At 34.7% G+C, this 17,148-nt stretch overlaps 1 long non-coding RNA gene across 2 annotated transcripts in view; it reads right to left on the bottom strand.

Annotated features, from left to right (window-relative positions):
• Window positions 1-355: 355 nt before the first annotated feature.
• The window catches only part of LOC116419374, a 60,190-nt gene continuing 43,397 nt past the window's right edge, over window positions 356-17,148 (bottom strand). For both annotated transcript variants that reach the window (XR_004229670.1, XR_004229671.1), the window contains 2 exons: window positions 2,579-2,780; window positions 356-1,338 (listed from right to left, as the gene is read on the bottom strand). This is a non-coding gene — a long non-coding RNA (uncharacterized LOC116419374). The remainder of the gene's footprint in view (window positions 1,339-2,578; window positions 2,781-17,148) is intronic.

Here is a 17,148-nt window from a genome sequence, read left to right as displayed (position 1 = left end):
ACATCGACTTCCTTATCTTTAAAATAAAGAGTAGATTAGATTATCTCTGAGTTAGCTCAACTCCCAGGGTTTTCAAGTATAGATATATAAAAATATATTTGTGTATATGTATGTATACATATTATATATATATATATATATATGTGAGTATATGTATGTACATACACATATATGTGTGTACATGCATGTGAGCATGAGTTTGTATATGTATATATTTATGACTATGTGTATGTACACATGCAAACATATATGTGTATATATGTGTGTGAGCATGTGTGTGTGTGTATGTATGGCAAAGATAGAGTGGTTTGCCATTTCCTTCTCATGTGGTAGATAAGGAAACTGAGCTAAACAGGGTTTGGTGACTTGCCCAAAGTCACACAGTTAGTACGTGTCTGAGAAAAGATAAGTCTTCTTGACTTTGGGCCCAGCATTCTATCATTGAATCAGAACAAAACAATAAACAGAAATGAGCATAAAAACAGAGCCTCTCAATGCTAGAAGGGATCCACAAAAGGGAAGCTTCAAAATTCCCTGATCTTTAATCAGTGCTGCTTCCCAAACATACGACTGGATTTGTGACCTTGAAAAAGTCCATTTCTGCTCTGAGCTTCAATTTTCTTATTTCCAAAAATGGGGTGTGGACTAACGGAACTCTAAGGTCCTTTCCAGTGTTAGCATTTATCATCTTTTAACCTTAGGTATGTCCTTTTTGAAACAGACCCTGAGAAGGACAGTTTTTATGCTTCCTTTTCCTCTCCTATTTCAGTATCATGAGGACCTCTGGCAAATTGCTCCAGTTCACACAGCAGAGAATTCAAGGGGGCCAAGACCAACCATTTGGTTACCGCGTTCAGACCTCTTCTCCAGCACTGCCTTACATGGGAACAGAGAGGTCAAGGCTTAAAGTAAAATGACAGATGGGAAGAAAAACCCCCTTCAGTCTGTAGAGCTCCGTGAAATCCTTCATTATGGGATTTCCCTTGTCAGGACTTTACAAGAAGCCTGGAGGCTCCTAGCTAAAATATACAAGACAGAAAGACACTATATACACAAGCATTGCTCATTGGAGTGAACACATCTGACAAACAGTAGAGTATGAGAGAGCTTTGGAAGGAAAAGAACCTAGGGAGTCAGAAGAAGGGAGAGAGTGAAATGATCAGCTTCTTTTCCTGATCAAAAATGTCTTGCCAGTGGTCTTCTTCCTCTGAGGTCAAAACAAGATGACTCTTTTTTAATGCAATAGAAAGGAGTCAAGCACAACCTAAGAGATAATGTCACTCTCATTTCTATGGTACTTCAAGGTTTACACAGCAAAAGACTTCCCTTGAAACAATCCTGTAAGACAGAAAGACAAGATTAGTTAGTATTATTATTCCTGTTTTACAAATGGAGAAACTTTCAAAGAGCTTCAGTCATTCGCCCCAAATAACAGCTGATATATGACAGAGCCAGGACATGGACACAAAGCTTTTGATTCCAAATCTAATGTCCTTTCCATTCTACTGTACTCCCTTTGGCAAGTGGTGAAACTGCAGAACAGATTCATGACATATTTTTCCATGAAACTGTTTAAGAAAAGGATTTGAAATAGGCATTGATAGAATTGTCAGCGTTGGCAGCTCCTTCCACTGAAGTCAAAGTGGACCAAAAATATACAGAGACAGCATTTGGAATTAAATAAGGATAGAGGAATCCTCTCCAGTTTCTTTATACTTTCTGGTCTTCCTTCCAAGAAGATGTGCTATAACAACCAGTTATGTTTTCCATGATCTTTGGCAAATCACCTAAGTTCTCTGGGCTTCAGTTTCCTCCTATGAAAATTAAGGAATTTAATTAAGGAATAAGCTCTGAATATAAAAATATAAAGCATCTTCTAGTGCTCCATATGCTCTGTGAGTCGATCTAAGTTTCTATTGTCATTGCAGAAAAGTAGTATAACATGTCATTGGTCATGATACTACTCTAAATCAGAAGTGTCAAATGTCAAACTCAATGTCCCAAGAAAATTTAAATGTAATAGGGAAATTTTTAACAAAATAAATAAAAATATAACACAATTTAATTTGTGGTTTTCTAAGTCAATATGAGATCTGCTTCTATTTGAGTTTAATACAACTGCTCTAAACTTTCTATCTCCTAAAAGGAATTATGTACAAGTTGCCCCAAAGAATAATAGGGATATACTCTGTCTGATCTATCTTGCCTAGGATTATGGTTTTGTGGAAAGGGTATAGCATCATTTTTTTGCTTACTTTCCCAAGTATAGCTCTCAGGTTGGGACTCTACAAGGCAAAAGACTTCTTTTACTCCCGTGATTTCTAGAAGTAACTCTGAGGAGTTGAAGTTTCTATTAGAATCTCTTATGAGACCCATCTGGTGTCCTTCCTAATATCAATCAATTAGTTAACATCAATTAGTTTTTACAAAGAAATAATCAGGACAGAAGTTACAAAACACCACCCCCAAACAAGGAATATATTCTCTCCTCTGCACATATAGTTATTGGAAAGAGTGGGCTAAGAGTCTCTACCAAATTTATTTCAGGGCAAGGTCTAAGCAATAGATGAACTACAACCTTGTTTAGTTGGGTTGGTTCCTTGGGAAGCAAGGCATCTCAGCTGATGGATAAATCAAGTTGGGATGGATCATTCAGTTGATATTTGCTCATCTGTTTTTCTGGATCCTCTCACTGGGCTTAATTGCTGCTACTATTGGATCCAATTGTCTTTGCTACCAGTTCTGGTTGCTAGGTGACTTCTGATGGCTCTTCTGATGTCCTGAAGGTCACAAGTTATCACTTGGTCAGTCCTATCTCTAGATACTCATTCATTTACGATAATAAAAGAAAAAATATAAAGAGAGTCAAAAGAAAATAGTCAATACAATCACACCCATTTGACAAATGGGGGAGGAGAAAAGGCAGTTGCTGCTCCTCCCCTGACTGGTGACTCACATCATTATTGGAAAGAAAAAGTATATTGGAATCAGGCAGAAAATATCAGATGTGCTCTACCCACCCTGAATGGCAAATCTGAGCATGTGCTAATGCTAAAAACGGGACCCTCTCTCGTGGCCAGGCTCTCCATGACAAGAGTATGAGCTCTAGTCCCAACCTTCTACTACTAACTAATGGTCACGTGATTTACCTAAGACCAATGAATACAATATTTTATAGTTAAAGTCTTTCAAAGTGATTTTTCTCAAAATTACTCTTTGAAGTATGTAGCAAAACTATTATTATCCCCAAAATCGAGGTATAAAGATTTCACTTAACTTCCCAAGACCACATGGTTGACAAATGTCAGCAAACTCAAATCTTCTATTCTGTCACAAAGTGATACAGTGGATAGAACACTGAACTTTGAGACTGGAAGACTGAAATCAAATCCAGATTCAGATAATTACTAGCTGTGTGACCCTAGGCAAGTCACTAACCTATATCTGTATCAGTTTTCTCATCTGTAAAATGCAAATAATAATGGAATCTACCTCCTAGAGTTGCTGTGAGGATAAAATGAGATTATATTTGTTAAAAACTTGATAATCCTTCAGGCACCACCATGCAAATGCTAACTATTATTATTAATAGTAAGTTGCCAGTATACTGTTAAAAAATGATAAGCTGGGTTGGTTTTGGAAAAACGAGGAAAAATTTGCATGAAATGGTGAAGAATTAAATGAACAGAAATGAGAGAATGTTTTGTAGGATAACGGCAATATTGTTCAAAGAATAACTGTGATGTATATATATATTGTATTTAACTTATACTTTAACATATTTAACATGTATTGGTCAACCTGCCATCTGGGGGAAAGGAGAAAGAGGGAAAAAGTTGAAACAAAAGGATTTGCAATTGTCAATGCTGAAAAATTACCTATGCATATATTTGTAAATAAAAAGCTATTAAAAAAAGAATAACTGTGAACAACTAAGTTATTCTGAGAAATATAAATATTCAAATAAACTACAAAAGACCCATGAAGGAAGATGCTATCCACTTCCAGAGAAAGAACTGATAAATAGAAGTATGCATAGTTTGGTTTTATATACACATACACATCTTTTGTCAAATGATGGCCTTCTCTAGCATTGTGTGGGTAGGGAAGGAGAAAGTTCAGAATTTAAACTATAACAAAAAAAATTAAATTTTAAAAAATAGTATGTCACCATTCTCAGGCAATAAAAATTTCTCCATTTGTCAATATAGACAATAATGTCTCTCTTGCTTATAACTCAAGGAAATTAAAAGATATGTAGATATATATAGATATATAAAAAAGACTTTAAATTCATTCATTCATTCATTATACAAAGGAGAAACAGGCTCACAGAGGAGATAGGACTTGCTTAAAGTCATCCAAGAAATAAGATGACAGAACATGGATTTAAGCCCAATTGCAGTGCCCTTCCCACTATGCATCACTGCCTATATATTATAAAGAAATGTACAAAATTGTTTCTAAAACTATAAACTGCTGTAGACAAGCAAGGTGACAACATTATTGTCCTGTATTTCAGCAGTGAGCTAACTCCCATCAAAGCCCTGCCCAACAGACAGCATCATCAATATTTTAGTGGGAGTTGTAACTCCCTTTCAAAGGCAGCCTGAAGAAGAAAAGGCACCATAATGGTAGAGTAGTTGAGATCAGAATCAAGTGTTATAGACCAAGCACAAAACAGAATCTCTTCTAGCCCTGACTGAGCCTGTTTTAAGCCAATTGGGAAGGTTAAAGCTTCCATAGCAGCTTAGTGTGGGAGGGGGTAGGGAAGAAGGGCATCCCTGCCAATTGCCGTTGGCTCATGACAATAAGCATGGAGGGGGAGCAACAGCTGCAGGGTAGGGAGTGAGAGGGATCCAGAGGCACCCCTCTGTCATCTATGACAGGCCACAGCGTGCCTGGGGCCGGGCGCCTGCTCTTAATTTAGGCCAAGTATCAGACGGAAGCTCTATCTGGAGGTAGGGCATGTCTTTAAGGCTTATCTGATGGAAGCTGGAGAAGTCTTGAGCTACAAAGCTGGGCAAGAGGCCCACACCACCCATGAAAACCTGTAGGATAGTTGGCCCGGAAGCCTCAGACAGACGATGCTCTTGGACCAATGTGTGACTCTTTGAGTAAAAAAAAAAAAAAAATGATGCTATTAGCCCACCCTTAGTGAGAACACACTTAATATGGCTTGTCCAACAGAGGGGACAGATTTGTGCCAATCCTTGAGCCCAGACCTCAGGGGCACACTTGCTGGTTGATTTGCCATAATTAGTATAACCTGTGTAGAACTAAAGCCTTATGAAAATTTATAGAAGGAATCTGAGAACATCTAGTCCTATATCACTCATTTAAAGATATGAAAATGAATCTCAAAGACATTAAACAACCTGCTTGATATCACACAGTGGTACCCAATGAACATCCCAAAACAACTTAGCTAGACTGATGGGGTTTATCTAATATTATGATGTTTAATAGAGATAAGTATAAATTCTTATACCTGTGGTCAAGAAATCAATTGCAAAAGAAGAGGGAAGGATTGGTCCAGACAATAGTTGTTATACTAAAGACTAATGGGTTTTCATTGGACTATAAGTTTAAGGTGGGTCAAGAATATGACAATGAGTAAAAAATCAATGTATTCTTGCACTATATCCGTAGAAACACAGTGCTGGGACAAGGGAAGGAGGTGATAGTCCCACTATAGAATACTATACCACATCTGATACTGTGTAACTCTAGACATCCCACTTTAAGGAACACCTTGACAAGATATTATATATCCAAAGGAAGCTGATGGAGCAAAGAACTGGAAACAGAATGGATGTTCATCAATTAGGGAATGATGGAACAAACTGTAGCCCTAAATGTAATGGAGTATTACTATTGTAGTCCAGAAGACTCATTTTCCTTAATTTAAATCTGGCCTCAGATACTTAGTAGCTGTATAATTCTGGGCAGTCACTTAACTTTGTTTGCCTCAGTTTCTTCATCTATAAAATGAGCTGGAAAGGGTCAAGAAGAATCAAACATGATTAAAACAACTGAACAACCACAGCAAATAAAAGAACACTATGAAAAAAAGAAGCCATGAGAAAACTTTTAAGAACTGATAAAAAGTGATGGAAGTAGAAGCAGGAAAACAATATACACACTGACTACAAAAATGTAAATAGAAGGAAAGCAACAGTAAAAATAAAAATAATGCTGTATAATTTTAATGAATAAGTCTGGTCCCGAATAAAAAGATATGAGAATGTGATTCTCTTCTTTACTAAGGTGGAAGATTATGGAGATGGAACATAGCAATATACTATCATTTTATTTATTTGTTGCTAAGTTTTGATTAACTCAGTTCTTTGTTAAAGGGATGGTTGTCTCAAGGTGAAAATAGGGCAGATATATTAGGAAACAAAGATGATGTTTAAAAATATCAATGAAGATTTTTAAATGAGGTTGCTGAGTCTGGTGAGAAGACTAAAAACTGTGTCATTTGTACCTGTTGAAGGATGTTTAGTATGAAGAAGGAAAATATTAAAGGGATGTGTTGAGTTTCTATGATAGCATTCATATGGAAGAGAGAATAGATTTGTTATGTTTAGCCTCAGAGAAAAGAAAGAACTACAGGAAAAAGCTGCAGAATTATGGATTTCGGTTCAAAGGAAAGAAAATTTTCTAAGCTAGAGTTCTGCAAAAGTATACTGGGTAGTGCTCAGATCCAATCTGCAGATGGTGTCTGACCTGGTTAGAGTAAGAACTATCACATTCACTTCCCTGGACACTAAATCATCTCCATTCCCCTCTATCTCTGGCTTCCACCTTGGACCAGAAGCTAAGTTCCACCCCTATAACTCTGAGTTCTGATTGGTGAACAGTTCACCATATTATATTCATTCTGTTCTCATACTCACCATACCACTTCCTACCCATCACTATGATATATTGCTGAGAACACACTTTTTTCCCCCCTTCTTCTCCATTCTTTCCTTTTTCCAACTCTATCTCCGAGAACAATAATTAAATCAACCCTAATATCGCTGTAAAGAACATGACAACCATTTGCCCTCAAATCACCATTCTTTCTGATCTCCCTAACCAAAACATTCCTCCAAAATCCTCTAGATCTATGGTCTTCTCTTTTTAGAGAGTAAGCTCCTTGACGACAGGAATTGTCTTAGCTTTTTATTTGTATCCATAATGCTTAACACAGTGCCTGGCACATACTAAGCATTTAATAAACACCTTAAAATTTTTCATTCATTCAAAAGTTGTACTATGTTCTTGGTTTCTTTGGCATATTGATTCATTTTGAACTTGAAGTTCACTAAAATCTCCAAGTTTTCACAGAAATTGCTATTTGGTCACACCTCTGCTATCTTGTATTTGTAAGTTTGTATAAGCATTTTTGGTAACTCTCTTTTTTTCTTATTTCTTCCTGAAATTCTGATCAAGGCCTGAATTCAAGGTACTCCACATTAGTTCCGCATCTAACTCACTGGAAACTTTCTCCTCTTAGACTCAGTCACTAAAATTCACTTAGGTCTGTCTCATGTCAAATATAAATAAATAAATATTTTACTCCAATTAGGAAGCAAAACATATAATATTCAAAATGCAGCAGACAGAGGACACCTCCCAAGTCAAGACTCTCTTGCTCTCACTCCCTCCTTTACACTTAATTAATAGGGTGCCAAAAATCAAGAGTTCTTGACTAAGCTACTATCTCAGAGCACTCAAAATCTAGGAGACAAATAGACAAAAACAGACGATAAACAGACAGATCATAGCTAGATAGAACATGTATTGTGTATGTACTTCCTATTTATCAGATATGGTGCTAAGCACTAGGGATACAAATATGAACAAGCAAAGAGTTCCTGCCCTCAAGGAAATTATATTCTAATAAGTGAAAACAATATATAAAGAGATTAGGAAAAAGGGAAGAGAGTTTACTGGTGGTGGCCTAGTTTAAAGATGGCCAGAGAGATGAAGAAATATAGGGAAGACAAAACCCAGGAAGGGAGTTCAAAATTAAATGAGGACAAATGAAGATGATGGCCAAAGTATAGACAACATAGTGAGGAGATTCCTAGGAAGTAACATGAAGGTCTCTTTCTGGATAAGATAAGAAAACAATGGGAGATGAGTTTTGAAAAAGGCCTTGCTCATTATGAAAGAACAAGGGCATTTCCACATTAGGAAATCATTTCCTAGACTTTACAAAAATGTGAAAGAAACTTTCACAACATGATTCATGTGGAAAGATGATTAATATGTTTGTACATGAATTACCTATATCTGATTGCTTGCTGCTTTGGAGAGGGGCAGGAGGGAGGAAGGAAGAAAAATTTAGAACTCAAAATCTTATAAAAATGAATGCTGAAAAGTTTCTTTATATATAATTGGGAAAAAATACTATGGGGAATGAGGGGGATGGGGTGGGAATATTACAAAGGTTCAAAAGAAAAAAAATGTGAAGAAAGGAAAATTTTCCAAGGTCTGTCTTTTATGGTTGTGCAGTCATGTCTGACTCTTCATAACTCTATAATATCCATGAGGTTTTCTTGGCAAAGATACTGGAGTGGTTTGTCATATCCTTCTCCAGTGGATTAAGTCAAACAGAATTTAAGTAACTTGTCCAGCTAGTAAATGTCTAAGGTCAAATTTGACCTCCAGGTTTTCCTAACTTCAGGTTCAAAATTCTGTGCACTATGGTGCCACCTAAATGCCTTTCCAAGGATATAGAAGAATGCAAACTATTAGAGCCCTTCAAATCAGGCACCAACATAAGCAATGAAATCTCTTAGCACTGTCTCATGCTATATCAGTATGCAACATCTGACTTTGGTAAGAGTAGAAAAGATAGCTCAAATTCTAAAACCCTAGCAGGACATAAGCATTCTTATACTCTCATCACTCTCCACTGTTACTTCCTTCCCTCCTCTGTATGAAGTAAAAACAATCTGGACTCTGCTAAATATTCCATTGGGAACCTGATGCCATGTCTTTTACCCCTGGGTCTGTAAAATGAGGCATTTAATTATTGTTTGGTAAGAAATGACCAGCAGGATGATTTCGGAAAGACCTGGAGAGACTTGCATAAACTGATGCTGAGTGAAATGAGCAGGACCAGGAGATCATTATACACTTCAACAACAATACTATATGGTGATCAATTCTGATGGATGTGGCTCTCTTCAACAATGAGATGAACCAAATCAGTTCCAATAGAGCAGTTCATTAACTGAACCAGCTACACCCAGAGAAAGAACTCTGGGAGAAGATTATGAACCATTACATAGAATTCCCAATCCCTCTATTTTTGTCCTCCTGCATTCCTTCACAGGCTAATAGTACACTATTTCAAAGTCTGATTCTTTTTGTACAGCAAAATAACTATTAGGACATGTATACTTATATTGTATTTAATTTATATTTTAACATATTTAACATGTATTAGTCATCCTGCCATCTAGGGGAGGGGGTGGGGGAGAAGGAGGGAAAAAATTGGAACAAAAGGTTTGGCAATTGTCAATGCTGTAAAATTACCCATGCATATAACTTATAAATAAAAAGCTATAATAAAAAATTTTATATATATATACATATATATATATATATATTAGAGAATTCTACAAAAAAAAAATGAGGCATTTAGACAACATGATCTCTAAGGTCCCTTCCAATTCTAATTCTATAATCCAATGGTCCACTCTTATTATTTTCCCAATGTTAATTTCCAAAGAATCTTGGGCATTCTACATACTTACAATCAAAGTATACATTCAAGCTGTTCTTACACAAGTTTAAAGACATTATGTTTATTACATTTTATCTTGTTCAGTTTTCTCCAATTTATAACCTATTGATTTTTTTAAAATCCTGATTCTATCATCTAGGATGTTAGCTTTGTATCATGATAATAAGCAAGGTATCTTGGTGTTATACAAATCATTGATAAAATGTTAAACAGCACAGGGATGAGCACAAATTTTGAAGAATCCCCTTTGAAATGGATACCAAATCATTAATGACAAGGTCTTTTGCCATGTATCCATCTAAATCAGCCCCTTAACAGCAGACTACCAGACCACCCAGACTGGAGTAGGACTCCACATTTACTTCATGCCCTTCCACCCAGGAGGGGATGATCAAATCAACCTCACAGCTAGAGACTAGGGCACAATTGTCCCTACTAAAAAGGGAAAGAGAGCAAATCCATTGCCTCAGATCTCCATAACTAAAAAGCAGCTGAGGTATCAGAGCTCTTGCCATCTGGACATCTGGACCAGTCCCTTACCACCAAATTGGCCCAGGGACCAAAGATTTGGCCACCACATTTTTCCATCCAGAGGGCAATAATCAAGTCAACAACCAAGCTGGGATGTGTGCAATTAAGATGGCTTTAAGAACAGTCACAGAGGAGTCCAGTTCTCATACATGTCCTCTAGCAATGATCTAAAAAGAGAATCATATCAGATATTCATCAAGAAATCCAAAGAGAAATATAGTAGTGTCTTAATCCAGCGTAGGACTCCATGAAAAAAGATAACCAGAAATCTGTGGGCATTGGAAAAGGGATCCCATAAGAAAAGCTAGCATAAACAAAAAGTAAAACAAAACAAAACCCCTGTGAGAGTGTCTCAGAGACACTCCAGGGACCCCTCAAGTCTGCACTTGTCTATACCTGAGAGCAGATAGACCACTGTGTTCAGGTAAAAAGTTTCAAGGTCATCTGAAACTAGTCTCTCTGACCATAGAGTACATATTTAGGAGCTGGAATCACTCTGTTTGGGCTGCAAAATTCCCATGAATATTAACTTAAAATTATGGAGTAAAATATTAGTGCAAAGATTATAGCAACATACTTAAAAGATCATATGCTATCACTAGGCTATATGCCAAAAAATCAGCTTTGATTCAATATTTTAAAAGTTATAGATGTCATACACCATATTCATGACAAAAAGAATAAAAATCACATGAATTTATTAATAAATACAGAAAAATTTTTTGACAAAATATAGTACCTGTCAAAAAAAATCAAAAAGCATAGGGACAAATGAACTTTTCTTTAATGTGGCAAATGACAATTATCTATAATCAAAGAGCAGTATTGTCTGAATCATCAGCATTATTCAGAAATGCTGAAGAACTTCCCAGTAAGTTTAGTGGTCAATATAAAGATAACCACTATCTTCACAATCATTTAACATAGTGTTAGAAAGGCTAACTACAGCCATAAGATAAGAAAAAGAAACTGAAGGAATAAACGTGGGGGAAATGAAACAAAATTAATAGTTTTTAAAGGTTGCATGCTGATAAACTGGGAGAATCCTAGAGATTCAACTAAAAATTAATTGATTCAGCTAAAAGCTAACTTTGGGAAAGTAGTAGGATATAAAATAAAACAGCAAAATGCTCAGCTTTTCTAGATACTGTCAACTAAGAAAAGAAAAAAAAAGAGAGAGAAGTTCCATTCAAAATGATTGCAGATTCTTTTTGTGGTGGCAAAGAATTAGAAATTGAGGGGATGCTCATATCAGGGGACTGGCTGAACAAGTTGTGGAATATTATGGTAATGTAACACTATTACGCTTTAAGAAATGTTGAGGGAGATAGTTTCAGAAAAACCTGGCAAGATTTATATGAACTGCTGCAAAGTAAAGGGAGTAGAATCAGAACATTGTACACAGTAAAAACTATATTGTAACAATGATCAACTGCGAAAGGCAGCTACTCTGAACATTACAAAGATCCAAGACAATTCTGAAGAATATATGTTGTAAAATGCTGTCCACCTCCAGCGAGAACTCTTGAAATGTGAAAAGATTTCACACTTTTAAACATTATTTTTCTTGCCTTTTTTTTTTGCAATGTGACTAATATGAAAGTATGATTTGCATGACTTCATGTGAATAATTTATACCACATTGCTTGCCTTCTCAATGGGTTGGGGAGGACCTGGAAATAGAAAAAGAATTTAGAATTCAAAAATGTTTTACATATTTAACATGTATTGGACTACCCACCATCAAGGGGAGGGAGTGGAGGGAAGGAGGGGAAAAGTTGGAACAGAAGGTTTGCAAAGGTCAGTGTTGAAAAATTACCCATGGAAGGTCTTTATGACCAAAGCAGAATTAGAGATCATTACTGATCACAAAATAGAAAATTTCAATTATACCAAACTGAAAAGTTTTTGTACAAACAAAACTAATGCAGACAAGATTAGAAGGGAAGCAATAAACTGGGAAAATATTTTTACAGTCAAAGGTTCTGATAAAGGCCTCATTTCCAAAATATATAGAGAATTAACTCTAATTTATAAAAAATCAAGCCATTCTCCAATTGACAAATGGTCAAAGGATATGAACAGACAATTCTCAGATGAAGAAATTGAAACTATTTCTAGTCATATGAAAAGATGCTCCAAGTCATTATTAATCAGAGAAATGCAAATTAAGACAACTCTAAGATACCACTACACACCTGTCAGATTGGCTAAGATGACAGGAAAAATAATTATGATTGTTGGAGGGGATGCAGGAAAACTGGGACAGTGATCCATTGTTGGTGGAGTTGTGAAAGAATCCAACCATTTTGGAGAGTAGTTTGAACTATGCTCAAAAGTTATCAAACTGTGCATACCCTTTGATCCAGCAGTGTTACTACTGGGATTATATCCCAAAGAGATTATAAAGAAGGGAAAGGGACCTGTATGTGCACGAATGTTTGTGGCAGCCCTTTTTGTAGTGGCTAAAAATTGGAAATTGAATGGATGTCCATCAGTTGGAGAATGGTTGAATAAATTGTGGTATATGAAAATTATGGAATATTACTGTTCTGTAAGAAATGACCAACAGGATAATTTCAGAAAGGCCTGGAGAGACTTACATGAACTGATGCTGAGTGAAATGAGCAGGACCAGGAGATCATTATATACTTCAACAACAATACTAGATGATGACCAGTTCTGATGGATCAGGCCCTCCTCAGCACCGAGATCAACCAAATCATTTCTAATGGAGCAGTAATGAACTGAACTAGCTATGCCCAGAAAAAGAACTCTGGGAGATGACTAAAAACCATTACATTGAATTCCCAATCCCTATATTTATGCACACCTGCATTTTTGATTTCCTTCACAAGCTAATTGTACAATATTTCAGAGTCTGATTCTTTTTCTACAGCAAAATAACGTTTTGGTCAGGTATACTTATTGTGTATCTAATTTATATTTTAATATATTTAGCATCTACTAGTCACCCTGCCATCTAGGGGAGGGGCTGGGGAGGGGGGGTAAGAGGTGAAAAATTGGAACAAGAGGTTTGGCAATTGTTAATGCTGTAAAGTTACCCATGTATATATCCTGTAAATAAAAGGCTATTAAATAAAAAAAAAATAAAAATAAAATAAAATAAAATAAAATTCTTCCATAAAAATTAAAAAAAAGGAAAAAAAAGAAAAATTACCCATGCATATGTTTTGTAAATAAAAAGCTATAAGTTAAAAATAATTTTTAAAAATTTTAAAAATCAAAAATGTTTTAAGTTAAAAATAAATAAATAAAAATAGCTAGAAAAAACTTCAGATTTTATGAAATATTTGGAAGTTCACTAACCAAGACACAAGGAATTATATGAATCCAATTACAAAGTACTCTCCACAAAAATTAAAAACAGAGCTAAAAACATTATAGAAATATTAATTGTTCCTGTTTGGGACATGCTAATAAAATGAAAATTATAATACTGCCTAAATTAATTTATATATTCATGCGGTCTTGAAGTCAGGAAGACATGGATTCAATTCCTGTCTCTGACATATGCTTTTTGCATAACCCTAAACAAGTCACAACCTTTCAATGTTCTAGGCACTTCTCTATAATACTAATCTTAGAATTCTAATTCTAATATCAAATTCTAATTCTGATTTTAATATCAAAATATTAGAATAGTGTTTGACACTATTACTAGAATGAGGACCCAATATTTGACAAAAATCACTGGGGAAACGGGAAAGTATTTTAAAAGATGTTAGATTTAGAAAAACATCGCATATCATATACCAATTATATACCAACATAAAAGACCACAACATAAAGGAGCAAAAGATGAGAAAAATTTTATAACTATAGATATGGAAAAAATTATTAACCAAATAAGATATGTAAAGAGTCATGAGAGATAAGATGTTCAATTTTGGTGACATAAAACTGAAAAACTTCATACACATAAAAATATGTATAATTAAAATGAGAAGAAAAAAATTAACTTGAGAGAGGGGAATCTGTTGCAAATTTCTCTTTTAATGGAGTGATAATAAAATATATAGGGATGAGATTTAAATATATAAGAAAAATAGCCTTTGCCAACAGATAAATGGTCAAAAGAAATAGTAAGCAGTTCTCTAAAGAAAAAAAGAAAAGGCAAACTATCAAAAACTACATGAACAAATTCTCCAAATCAGTAATAATAGGAGAAATGCAAATTAACAACTATGAGTTTTCTACTTCAAACCAATCAGGTTGACAAAAAATGTTCCCCAAAATGAAAAATGTCAGAAGGTCTATGGAAAGAGAAACATATTAATATGCTATTGACGCAGCTATCGATTTGTCCAACCATTCTGGAAAGCATTCAATCTACCTCCAAAGTTAAGTAACTGTACATATCCTTTGCCTCAGTAAGAAAAAAGAGAAAAGAAAAGATCCATAAATACAGAAATATTGTAATTCTATTATAATTATATTACAAAGAATTTAAAATTAAGAAAGTGGCCATCAACAGAAGAATAACTGAACAAATTATGGTGTATATATGTAACCTGATTAGAAACCAAGCTTGATAGAGGAGGGGCAGTCTTGTGTTGTATGCTGCCTACAGAATGGAATTCCAGATTGGTGAAAAAATAGGGATGCTCAGAACGAGTGTGAAAAAGCTTCTTCATTCCTGCTTTTAGAGAAGATGGTTCCACATGGTTCAAAACTCTCTTGGGAATTAATTCCAGACATATAAAGAGATAGTCTTTAGGAGGCCAATATAATCTAAAATGGTTTATCAAAATCATAATAATTTCTAGTTTTTCTCTCTAGAGACTTTAGGGAATTTCTGCTTGGGTGAGACTAATGCAGTTTACATTTTATACATATATAAGGGTGTTTCACCATATTTTAACCTTGATGTTTTAACTGAGTGAGAAGGTCTTACTCGGTCACTTAAAAGTTTTGAATTAAATGCCAAAAGGTTTTCAAACTAGAATAATTATTGAATAATAATCCAAGATTCAAACTGCTATGACCAAAAAAAAAAAAAAAACCTGACCATATTCCAGGGAATGTATATAAATTAATTGAATTGAAAAGGGATTACTTTCTAGATTAGGATCTTCATTCCAGTACACTCTAGTACAAGTATTGTGTAATCAGAATCCAGAATTATGAAAATGCTTTATCTGAATATAATCTTCCATTTTTCCATCATTCCCTGTGTCTCATCTCTTCTAAAAATAATGCTCATCCCTTACACATCTTCTACTTATCCATATTTACCCATGACTCTCTATCATATTTTCCAGTCTCTATTCCAAAGCATATTTCTTCTGTCTCCAAGTTAATCCATTATCTCCTCTCCATTTGCTTTTGGAAGATCTCCTCTCATACCTTACCAAAAAAATTGAGAACATCCATTTAGAGCTCTATGTCCTCCATAATTCTAAATCTCCTCTCTTCTATCCATTTCCTCATCCCTCCAAAAAAAAATTAAATATAGCCTAGTCTTTCTTTGGCTCTAGTTTTCTAGAAGGGTTGTCTTTCATCTTTTCAAAGCCTATTCCATTACTTGTGACTATGATCCTAATTCCTTGTCCCCTGAATTATCACTCTATAATCCTTTATTGACTAACATTGCTGTTGGCAAATATGCTCAGATCTTCCCATCTTTAAAAAATCTGCACTTAATCTTGTTGTATATTCAAACTGTCATCCTATGTTGTCCACATTTCTCTTCATTTTCAGACTTAAAAGACAAAAAGAAACTGACTCAATCTATATTCAATGCCTTCATTTCTGCATGTCCCACTCATTTTTCACTCACTTAATCTGACTTCTCACATAAGGACATTCAATTGAAACTGCTTTCTGACAAAGTCAGTAATTATCTCTTAATTGCTAAATCCAATAACTGTTTCTTAGTCCTCATTTGACTGCTTCTGTTTCTTGCTTATATGGTCTATTTAACCCCTCTGTCTCCGCCTAGCTCCCAAAACTAAATAATAATAGTTCCAAATAGTTTCCAAAGAAAGAATTGATTTTTTTTCATTTTAATTAGTTCTATAAAATAGCCCTCTTGAAATTTAATTAATTTAGCAATAAGTCTACAAATAATTGAAATGTTTATTTTTATTATATTGGCATAGTGTAATGATGATCAATGGCTCTCTCTTTAATTATTCAAGTCTCCCTTTAGATCTGTAACAAGTATATTGTAGCTCTATACAAATTTTGTGGGGAAGGGGTTGAGTGCATGTGCGTGTGTGTGTGTGTGTGTGTGTTGGAAGGTTAACTCTGGTATTTTATGTATTTTGTAACTACTTTAAGTGGAATTTCTTTCACTATTGATTATTCCTGATTTTTGCCAGTACTGTATAAAAATGTTGATGATTTTATGAATTTGTTTGTCTATACTGCTACTTTATTAAAGCTACTAAATATCTCAGTTCTTTGCTAATTCTCTAGAGCTTTCTAGTGATTTGTAAATAGGGATAAATTTGTCTGGACCTGGCCAGTGATTGAAGTTGTTCTCTTGCATTTCTATTATATATGTCAAATAATAAGAAAGAGATAACCTTGATTTATTTCATTTGTATTAGGGAAGTATCTTGTGCTTCTCCATTACAAAAATAAGTAAATATGCTAGTCCTTGATTTTAAGAAATCATGGATCTCCATTACACAGTGCTTTTAAGATATATAATATATATATTCATATAATAAATTCACATACTATTTTAGAATTTTTTTAAACATTTTTAAAGTTTTGAATTCCAAATTCCATTCCCTTCTACCCAGAGATATTAAGCTATTGGTTATAATGTGAAGTTATGTTAAATATTTCCAAATTAGTCATTTTGTACAAGAAGATTCAAATAAAATGGGGAA

Source organism: Sarcophilus harrisii, chromosome 5, assembly GCF_902635505.1.
Source record: "Sarcophilus harrisii chromosome 5, mSarHar1.11, whole genome shotgun sequence".
Classification (NCBI taxonomy): Eukaryota; Metazoa; Chordata; class Mammalia; order Dasyuromorphia; family Dasyuridae; genus Sarcophilus; species Sarcophilus harrisii.
Note: the sequence above shows the minus strand (reverse complement) of the source record. Positions and strands in the feature narration are given on the sequence as shown.